The sequence below is a fragment of the Dermochelys coriacea genome, chromosome 12 (genome assembly GCF_009764565.3).
Source record: "Dermochelys coriacea isolate rDerCor1 chromosome 12, rDerCor1.pri.v4, whole genome shotgun sequence".
Lineage (NCBI taxonomy): Eukaryota > Metazoa > Chordata > Testudines > Dermochelyidae > Dermochelys > Dermochelys coriacea.
The window spans coordinates 28,589,603-28,600,378 of record NC_050079.1 but is presented as its reverse complement, the minus strand read 5'-3'; the positions used below and the strand labels follow the sequence as shown (position 1 = coordinate 28,600,378).

The window sequence follows — 10,776 nt, the reverse complement described above, 5'->3', positions numbered from 1 at the left end:
GAAGATTGTCCCTCAGTAATTGAGAGTTTAGGATAGGTTGTCCCCTAGAAAATACAATCCACCAGGGAAGTATTTCAATTACTTTCCTGACTACGGTTCTCATTGGTACTCGAGCTCATCTCTCCTGGTATTGCCGATGTCCGGTGATGTCCCTCGACTACCAGATGTCATCCGACACCATGAGTTGCTGCCTCAGCTAACTGTAGTGCTGACCAATTCCGCATTCCCACAACACTCACTCATTGCTGGGGTCCCATACGCCTCTGATCGAATGATCAGAGAATGAGTTTGACCCTAGTAACCCCTAACTCTCAAGGTGTCAGCCAGACGGGCTAATTTCTCCACCTTTTGAACTCAGGTGTCATGGAAAGCTGGGGTCCTGTTTTAAGTTCCCTGTCTGAAGTTCCTGTCCCTACTGAATGTCGTGCAGGTGCTCAGGAAACCTGCCCAGCCAGGACCTGCTGAGGCCAGGGGAGGGGCACCCCTCCACCAGCCTGAACCCAGTCCAGGCCTGGACTTGCCGTGGCCAGGACACCTCTCCCCCGGCCGCAACCCAGCCTTGGATCTGCCACTGCCTGGGGAGGGACACCTCTCCCCTGGCCTAAACCCAGCCCCAACCCAGACCTGCTGTGGCCAGGGGAGGGGCACCTATCCCACGGCCCAGCCGTGGATCTGCTGCATCACAAAGAGGAGCCTCTCCCCTCCCTGTCACACATCACCTCCATATTGGTGCACATAACAAAATTCATTCCACACATATGGGAACAATGAGAGGGAACACTTGTTCTCTCGAAAGGAACTGTGATATCCACCATGATGATCTTCTTTTGGTTCTTGTTGGTGATGACGATGTCCAGTCGCAGTTGGCTATCTGTTCCGAGGATGGAGGAGTTCAGGGCCACCTTCCCCACAGGTGGTGGAATGACTCTGATTAGACAATCTTGAATGGCATTGTCGCAGCTGCCAGGCTGTCGAATGGGGCTTTCAGCTACACAAGACGTGGGGTACTGTCTTGTTAGCATAGCCATACTTCCTGCATCATCAACAGACTGTTCCATTCAGTAGTTGAGCCAGGCTCTGTGGATGCACTTCCAGTTGGCAAATCGGGTGAAGCTGCCCACAGGGAGGAAGTAGTTGCTGGTGTCCCACTTGCAGGTCACCTCAAAGGCCTTGCCCTGGTCCGGCTTCTGTTTCAGATTTTCCACATACTGCCAGCAGATGGCATCCTTCAGGGTCCTTTCCAGCATGGTTCTAGTTCTTGGAGTGATTATTGTGTGCTCTGTATTCTTCACTTATGGCACCAGGACTCCCAGCTCCTGACATTCCTCGCAGCACATCCAGTGGCAACTGATATGCTTCTCCAGTCGTCATGTAGCATTGCAAGCATGAGTCCAGAGCAAAGCAAAGTCTCCCCCATCTTCTCCAAATTTGCCTTCCAGTGAGCTGCTCAGGTAGGGGTGACATCTTGGAGGGGGTTCTAGAGCTACCTGATAACATCCTGCATAGCACTCTCTGCAATGTACCTCACTGTGACATCTAGGCATGTCAGAAGGTGAAAGGCATAAGTGATCACAGCAACATCACGCAGATCACCCATTCGAGGGACGCTGGTGCCGCCCTGTCTGTGCAAGATGTACACCAGGTCATTGCTGTCCCTCTGGGGAAGAAATATCCACTTCTTTACTAGGTGCACGATGGTCTTGTCCACCTTGTTAAGATGTACCTTCACCACAGCATATCCCCTCAGGACAAATTAAATATGGGGGATCAGGAAGGTGTTCAAGGCATTGATCTTCTGCTATGGTGCCAGTAGGGAGAAATCCATCCTGGCCACGTTTCATAGGATCTTTGTGATGGTATCCTCAGGTATCTGGATACAGAAATCTGTGGGCATGCCAAGATGTTGCTTGCCCATCCTCGAGGAATATCATGGGTTCACCCTGGATCTGAAACGGTGTCGCCTGGACCAAGTCTATTTTACTGCCATCGATATGCAGGAATGCACACTTCCTGGCATTGAAATGGAGTCCCATCCAGTTGGTGATGTTGAGCATTTGTTGGAGACTCTCAGGGTTGTCTGCCATCAGGACCCGATCATCTGCATAGGCCAGGATATTCACGTTATTTCCGTACAGGTCGAAACTGCGTAGACCTCTGACTATCACTCAATTTTCTGAAAATTGCCATACAAGTCAGAGTACATTACAACTTTTAGATTAAATCCAAAAACACAGAGATCATATATCAATATCCGGATTCAGAGGTATTTCAAAATGGAAGATGTTACCAAAGGATTTCTGGGTTCCAATGCTACAAACAGAAAATATTTATATGTTTGGTCATTCTGGAGCTTTTAGAGTAAAACTCGTAGAGAGAGAAAGAAAGGAAAATATTTAAGTAACCAAACTGACTATATACCCTTGGAATGCCTAAAAATATTGACAAGAATCTCCTTTCAGAAAAAGAGACCAGTATCCTTGTGCTTGCTGCACTGTAATTATGGGATTAAGTGGGAAGACACAGTAAAGAGATAAGGGAAAATATCTATATAATCAACCTTTATTTATATGAAAATAGGGCCCAATCCTGCAACTGAACCAACATAGGTAGATCCCGGCATGCACACAGAGTGTGACAGAAACTCCATATTTCATTGTTCAGTCCCTCTGAAAGGGCATAAGACATTCTGTCTCTGGGCACCATAAGTAAGTTTCACTGTATGATCTGTTGCTCAAGACCTTATGTAAGAAACCAAAGATGATGTTAGAGTTGGTCAAGGAGCAGAGCTGAAGTGCTGGGATTTCAGTAGGAGCTGCTGGGTGCTGAGTGCTTTAGAAAAATCTCAGCACTTCATACAAGTGCCTAAATGGGAACTGAGCAATATGGCCCTGATTGTAATTGCTGAGTACTTTTTAAAATTTGGCCCTTAAAATCACTCAGCACTACAGTCAGATAGCATGATTGACATTCTATATGTACAGTAAGAGATTGGCTGAGTACTTACCTGGGTCAATTGTTATGATTTTGCAATGTATTTTGATAATATTTTTCTAAAATCTAAAAGTGATTTATATTTTTCTATGAAACAAGATAGTTAAAAAAATAAAAATGATCTTTTCTTCATTTCTTTTCCCTGACAGATGTTGAGAGCCACCACATACATCCTAATCTGTAATTTCCGTGATTTTAACTGATTTTGAGACAGCATGAAATTAGCTGAACATTAGAAAAATATTCTGGTCCAGTTTTATACCTAATTAAGAAGCTGTTGCAAATTCTGACCTTCTATGATCATAACCACAAATATAGCAGAAAACAAACAGTAAAAGAGAATAAAGCATCAAAAATATCAGCCAAAACTGCACCTTCAACCCTAAAGTGTTGGTGTTTATGTATTTTACACAAGCCCTGCAGTCAAGCAAAGCTCCTACAGAATTTAATGGATGCTCTGCCTAAATAAAGGCTATAGGATTTGTCTCAATGGTATGTGTGACTGAGTAAGAAGTGGAGAATTGAGCCAGCTCCCAATGTAGGGACAGGATTTTATAACTGTACTATAGAATAGAGGTACTAATGTATGTCTTGATTTCATTTTACCAGCTATCCTTTTTGAATAGCAGAAAGGAATGACCCTCTGGGACACTGGTAGGAATGCATAAGGCAGGGACAGACCAGAACAATCCTTATGAATGATTATGGTCACCCTTTTGTTTTAGGATAAGTTATAATGTCTATCATGGTTTCCTATACATATTACAAATTAGGTACTCTAGTTAAATATAATTTTCTTTGTTTTAAGGTTTAGTGAGTAAGAGACAGGATCTTGTATTGTGTCTATGTTAATTAGATTAAAGGAATGATAAAGACCTGAGCCACAACGTCAACTAAACTTTTGACCATAAGATTTAGTGAAGTTTAATTTACAATATATTCTGCTGAATATAAAATACTGCTGTCTTCTCTGTGACAGATTGTTTGTGGGAATGAGGAATGCATGCATCAGGAAAAGATAAGGTGTGAAAGCCATCACAAATGTCCAGATGATCAAGAAAAAGTAAGAGACTTGGAAACACCAGGAGACAATCAGAAAACATCCATTGTATCCGATGCTAAACATGTTAGCAGCAATGACGACCTCAGAGGTGAGGCAAGCACTCCCGAAGGCGAGACAACAAATAGGAGATAAAGATGGGAAGCCGGACAATAACCATCAAATGATAGGTTTCAGAGTCTGTATCCGCAAAAAGAAAAGGAGGACTTGTGGCACCTTAGAGACTAACAAATTTATTTGAGCATAAGCTTTCGTGAGCTACAGCTCACTTCATCAGATGCATCTGATGAAGTGAGCTGTAGCTCACGAAAGCTTATGCTCAAATAAATGTTAGTCTCTAAGGTGCCACAAGTCCTCCTTTTCTTTCATCAAATGATAACAGCAGAAAACCCCAAGATTAACACCACTTAAGGACTAATGATTACAGGATGACATTGCAAAATGCATGGACTCAAATGGGAATTTACAACTATAAAGATGGGATGTTTTGCCATGGAACTCTGGGTTCAGTCCTGCAAAACCTTGGAGCATCGGATCGCGACTGACAGAACCCACATCCTAACTCGTGGTCAATCTGCTGGCCATTAGATTGACTCAAGCTATAACAGACTGGTAACTGTAAAAAACATCAACAGGCAGGACTGTGTGCATGATGTGTATGACTGAAAAGCATATGTTAACTGTTGTATCTTCAATAAATATGGCATATTTGCCTTCACTCCTATAAAAGATCCCATGTGCTTTGTATAGCACAACACCAACACCCCCAAAATCACTGTGTTTAATAGAGAAGGAAAAATATTTCCTTCTCATATCATGTAGTGTACTTTAGTTCCATTCCTTCAGCATGTTAAAGAAAAAAAATTCCACTAATCTAATAAGTGAAAAGAAATCACAAGTAGAAGAAATCTCACCATCACAAATGTCTGGGGTTTTTTACATTATTTTATTGGTCTGATAAAACAACCATATTAAAATGCACTCATTACTATTCCAGAAGATGTATAACCTTATGAAGTGAGAAACAGAGAATGTCCCAATTATATTTTCTCACTTGTTTAATAAGTGTTAGAGAGGAGATGGTAGAGAGTGCACCTGGTCAATTTTCTAACCAGCTGGTGTTGGGATCAGAGACAAAAAACACAACATAAATATTCTAAAGAACATTTCAGTGAACAAAGAAGAGTTCCATGAATGCAAAAGGGGAAGAAAACAAGGGCTATATTTTACAGGTATTTAGGGACTTAATATGTAGTTGGCTTAGTGGGATTTTCAAAAGTACCTAAGTGAGTTAGGCCCCTAAGGATACTGCCTCAAAAAGACCATAGTATCATTGATATCCCCCAAAACCCCACTCAGCTGCTGCCTAACTCTACCTAAAGTCCTAAATTTCTGCCATTAAAGTCCCCATGGCACCTAAAAATCTGCCAGCAAAATGTGTGCAGCCTCCTCACTCGAGGCACCTGGAAGACTAACACACACTGAAGCCCCAATGGGATCCTCAAACTAGGCATCCCTGCCTATCTTGCCTATGGGGCACCCATCAGGTAGATATACTCAGAGTGTGCCTAACAGCTGGAAGAGATGCCCTTCTTATATGTTTCAGATGACTGGATAGAACATACAATTAGCCCGTGAAACCTCTAGGTTCAGGTCACCTCACTGCATGATGTGGAACAAGGATTTAAACTTGGGGCTCACCCCTGCAAGGAGAGTGTCCTAACTACCTGGGTAACAAATATTCTAGGGTAGGGCTCTTTCAGTCTCTCCTGTTGAATCTGTTGTACTGTGTATAAATAAATAAATATTAAGTAAAGCAGGTGAGTGCTCTAAACACGAAGCTATAGACTCATTCTCACTTTTTTCCCCCTTTGTCTCAATGAATGCAAGTTAGGTGTCTAACCAGCATAGGAGCTGATGTAAATCCTACTAGGTGCTCATCTACATTTTTAGGCATTGACATACCTTTCAAGAATAGCCATAGGGCACACCGTACCAGGAATCAGACCTTAAAGTAGATGAACAACTATTATGTGACCAAAGTTGCAAAGATTGCTTCCACTGATGTATAGTAAAGCCAAGTCTCAAAATAAAAAAGTCTTTAAGATAACTATCTTGCTAATAAGGCATTACCAAGAAATAGATGTGAATGACTGCTAAAAAATAAATATCAACAAGTCTAGTTTCCAGATAAAATGACTCATTATTTCACCAGCCTCAAAAAGCTGCATTAGAAAAATCCACTTTATTTCATAAAATGATTTTTCACAGGTCGTTTAGAAGCAAAGATTTGTGCTACCTGTTTTCCCCAACTTTGCTTAATGCTTTCATAAAATCTGTGAATCAGATAAGATTTATTCGCCAAGCAAGAGTGATTAAAGCTCTTGACATGTATCATGACACTGAAAGCATGGACCTTTAGGGCCTGACCCTGCTTTACTTCAGTATTAATCTCAGAACTCCCATTGATTTCAGTGGGACCTGTTATATAAATATCATCTTAAATAAGTTTTGACTCTTTCAGGCTGTGCTAATAAAATTCCAAGAATTAACTTCTCTTGACATCAGTTTCTCTTATGTTGAGATTAATATTTCTAATATGTAGTACACATGTGAATGTTTCAATCATCTCTATTACTGAAACTTTCTTCAGCTGCAGAAATATTTACTTTCTGCAATTGAAATCATAGCAGATGTTACTTTTGCAATATAAATGTAGAATTGGTTTAATTAATTTAAAACAGATTAAATATCCAGGTGACAAAGGTTTTCCCTCAGATTTTCTATCCAAATTTTCTTATGGGAGTCAATCCTACATTATTCCTATTGAAATCAATGGGAGTGTAGGGTGTTCAAACTATGCAAGATCAGGCCCCATGGATGAGTGTCACTTTTTCATTCAATCTGGAGTTTTTTCCAAGTCATCTCTGTTTGATTCTTGTTCTTCAGCTCAGAATAAATTGGGCAAACTTAAGGGGTATAGGATCCCTTACTCACGAGCATCTGAGGAAGAAACTGTTGGTGCTATCAACATGAGAAAGAAGAGAAACTGAATGGAAATTTCATATGAAAGACATTGAACCAGATTTTCCTTTAATCAGTCTTTTTTGCCACTCCAGATCTCCCTCCTCATCTGAATAAATGTAGAAAAATAATAAGTAGTTATATTTAAAGTCCAATATTATTTTTAAGATTTATTACAGTAAAAACTTGTTTAATCTATTAACTCTTCAGAGTTGTTAGTAAAGATCTTAAAAAGGCATCAGGAACACTTGCTCTGTGCAAGGGCTGAGTAGGCCACCAATATAAATTGCCAATACAAATTTTGAATAAGCTGAATTTGATATGTAGTTGTGATTTAGGTATATGATATTTACCCTCCAATAACACCAAAAATATATATTAAGGGAATAAAAATTGGTCTCTTTCACAAATGAATAATATCAATATAAGCCAAAGCATCAGGATATGGATGCCAATGGCCCAACAATACCAGCTATACACATGAAAACAAACCTTTGTGAAGGCAGAATTCTACAAAGCTAAAAGTTTCAAATTGACACCAGGTCCTCACCATGGAATCTATGGAAGATACCTCTCAGGATCCAGCAGGTCCAAGGGAACAGAGATGTATGAGACACACACACATATGAATGGCAGGTTGGCCCAACCTGTCAGAAAATCAAGCTTGTCTGCAAAGACGCCTCCAATCGTCCAAGGAAGACAGATGATCCTTGTTGGAAATCCAATACTTGGAAGAATCAACCCATAGTAGGGTGGATGAATGAGAGCAAATTTAGTTTATTCCAATACAGAGCTGTCACGGTTTGGGATGGCAGCATTTGTCTCTCTTTCCACCTACATAAAACAGACCACAAGGACTAAACTTAAACTTCACTGACACTGGAGATACGGATGGCCAGAACCATCCGTGGAGAGATACTCTGTATCTGCATAGCTCAAACAGAGTCACACTGACACATCCTCCACAACTGGCATCTGCCTCAAGGAACACATTGGAAGGGGCTTAGAGGAACAATAGTACAGTTTCTGGCGCAGGTAAGGATAATGTTCATCTCCCAGCCTGTAGATGGGTTTGGCTGGGGCTCATCCCTCTCCAGGGTGGCAGGAAAGCACACAGCTTTGCTACTTCCTTTCAGTTGTTGATGGGGAATTAGACTGGCTGCGGGAGTCTCTTGCCACGGCAGCAGTAGAGGCAAACACAGACAGTTATTTGTGCCCGGCCCGTGGTCGGCGGGCAACAGACAGTCAATGGCTCAGGCCCTCAGGCAGGGGCTGAGCAAACAGTTATATAATTAGCAGGCCCAGGCCCCAGGTCAGGGCAGGACAACAGAGAGTCAGTGGCTCACGCCCTCAGGCAGGGGCTAAACAAAGACAGGTAAATAACCAGCACAGGCTCTCAGCTCAGAGGGGCCTGGGATAGGGGGAGATTGCCACCCACAAGTTGGGTGGTAGGGGGGGACACAGGTCCACCCACTCCTCTGCATCCCAGCCCAGGGCCCTAGCAGTGGCAGAAAGCCCGCTGCTGAGTCAGTAGGGATCCAGGCTGCAACACACTGACATAGGCTCTGGCAGTGCTGCAGCCAGACTAGGGTCAGCTACCCCCAGGCTACTTCTGAACCCCCTCTGCCCCAGAGGTACCTGGGTCCAGATGGTGTGCTCAGGGGCGTCGAGCACCATGGGGTCCTTTGCATAACTAGCAAGGGGCAGGCAGGGCAACTCCTCCGGGCTCTGGTCAGCATCAGGTGTCAGCAGATCAGGCCAGTCCTCCGGTCTGCCATAGGTCACTAGGGTCTCCCAACCAGGAGCTAGGCCAGAGGCATCTGGCTTCTCTAGCAGCTAGTTTCTGAGTAAGCTCTGAGGCCAGGCTTTTATACTTCCTGTCCTGCACCTTGACCTCTGGGGGGCAAGCATGGGATTTGCTGGCTCTGCCCACTCTGGTATTTGGAGGGGCTTGTCCCTCTCTGGGGTGGCAGGGAACCACACTGCCATGCTACATAGCCCTTCCTCTCCTCTCCTCTCCTCTCCTCTCCCACATGGATCTCTGAAGAAGCCTCCATGAGTTCCAGGCAATGGGAGGCCACTGTTGCAATGGTGATTGAGGCTCTTTTGCATGGGAAGAGTGGGATTTGAAGGCAGAAACCTCCTTCAAGAGGGTACAATCTGGTGATGTGTATTTACTACAAGAAATGTGCATGACTTCTGTATTTTTTTAAAATTGTATTCAGATACTTTGCTAATTTATAAAAAGGAAAAGGTGTTTTAAATTTTAAAAGCAGTTATCAACACTGCTACTGTGGAACAGTTTTGGCTCAATAATGTTAATGGATTGAGGTTACTTCCACTGAACTCACAGATTTCTACAATATGTTTTATGGAGATACTCCACTGAAATTATTAGAGAATTTTAAATGCCACTGCAAGAGTTATGGAAAACCTGTCTAGCTATGTATGTGTGTTTTTTCACTACCAAGGATCTCTACCATACAAGAATATTAAAAGAGCCATATCATTTTGTTACAATATTCTCTGTTACTTTTTGTCTTCCCTAGCTAGAAACAGTGAAGTGATGGACAACTTGAACATATGGACCAGAATCTGCAAACAAATGACTGAAATGCCACTCAATATCTCTAACTTTTGTGTAAAAAACTTCCAAAATTAGTTTTTCTCCCTCAGGCCTTCCCACATCATCTTCCCATCTCTCATCCTCCCACATTATTGTGAAAAGAGAAGGAATCTTTATGAAAATCAGAAATACATGATATGGGTCTTAATCCTTGATCTGTCATAGATTTCCTGTGTCATCTTGGATAAGCCACCTGCCATTTCTGTGACTCAATTTCACCTTCTGTAAAACAGAGTTTGTAATAGGTTCCTACCTCCCAAGTTAGGTGCCTTCATTTGATACAGAAGAAATTTCAAACTCCATTTTGTCTTTCTTACCTCCATTTTGTGTGTCTCTGGCTTCCCTCTGGAATAAACAGAAATCACTTCATCAACTATAAGCTGCAGGTCAGTTACCATTAGATGCTGTAGATCAGCCTTTCTCAAACAGGGATCCCTGTGGGTACGCCAAGAGGTCTGCAGGCCTCAGTGATCAACCCCTCCCTGACCTCCTTCCATTCCTCCCCCTTGCTCTATCTCCAGGAAGCTACTGAAGTCAAACCAGGAGATTTTAGGCCATAAAAGTAGATTGCATGACCAGAGCTGAATGTTATCTGGACTGAGCATGTCCAGTAGTAAAACTGTATAAAATTATATATATCCACAAAGTAAATAGATTTGGAGCATGAGCTAATAATCTCAGATGAAGTAATCATGGCTCTGAGGCAAAACAATGCAAGTGAGCATGTGTTGAATGAAATAATCCTTAACGATGAGCATGTGTTGTAAGGGGTGAGGAAAAAGTCAGCTAGCCGACCAGCTGGCTGGTCGCAACCTGATCATACTGAACACAATTTTTCTAAAGGTCAGATGAAGTAATCATAAACAACAGTACTGAGCATGTGCACACATGTGCAGTATATAGGGAAGGAAAAGATAGCGAGTATAAAAAGGTCAGCTGCCAGCAGTCAGTCAGCCAGGAGTCAGTGAGGAGAGTGGCGGGAGGACGAGTGAGCTACTGGAAAGAATTCTAAGGAGAGCATAGCTGAAGAAAGCAGCTACAACAGCACAGCTACCACTCCATCCACAACATTGAA

General features: G+C 42.5%; 1 long non-coding RNA gene across 1 annotated transcript; it reads right to left on the bottom strand.

Annotated features, from left to right (window-relative positions):
* Positions 1-4,979: 4,979 nt before the first annotated feature.
* LOC119841263 lies at positions 4,980-9,085 on the bottom strand. Its single transcript, XR_005288475.2, has 3 exons — positions 8,714-9,085; positions 7,626-7,909; positions 4,980-7,184 (listed from the first exon to the last, which is right to left on the bottom strand). It is a non-coding gene; the product is annotated as an uncharacterized LOC119841263 (long non-coding RNA).
* Positions 9,086-10,776: the final 1,691 nt, after the last annotated feature.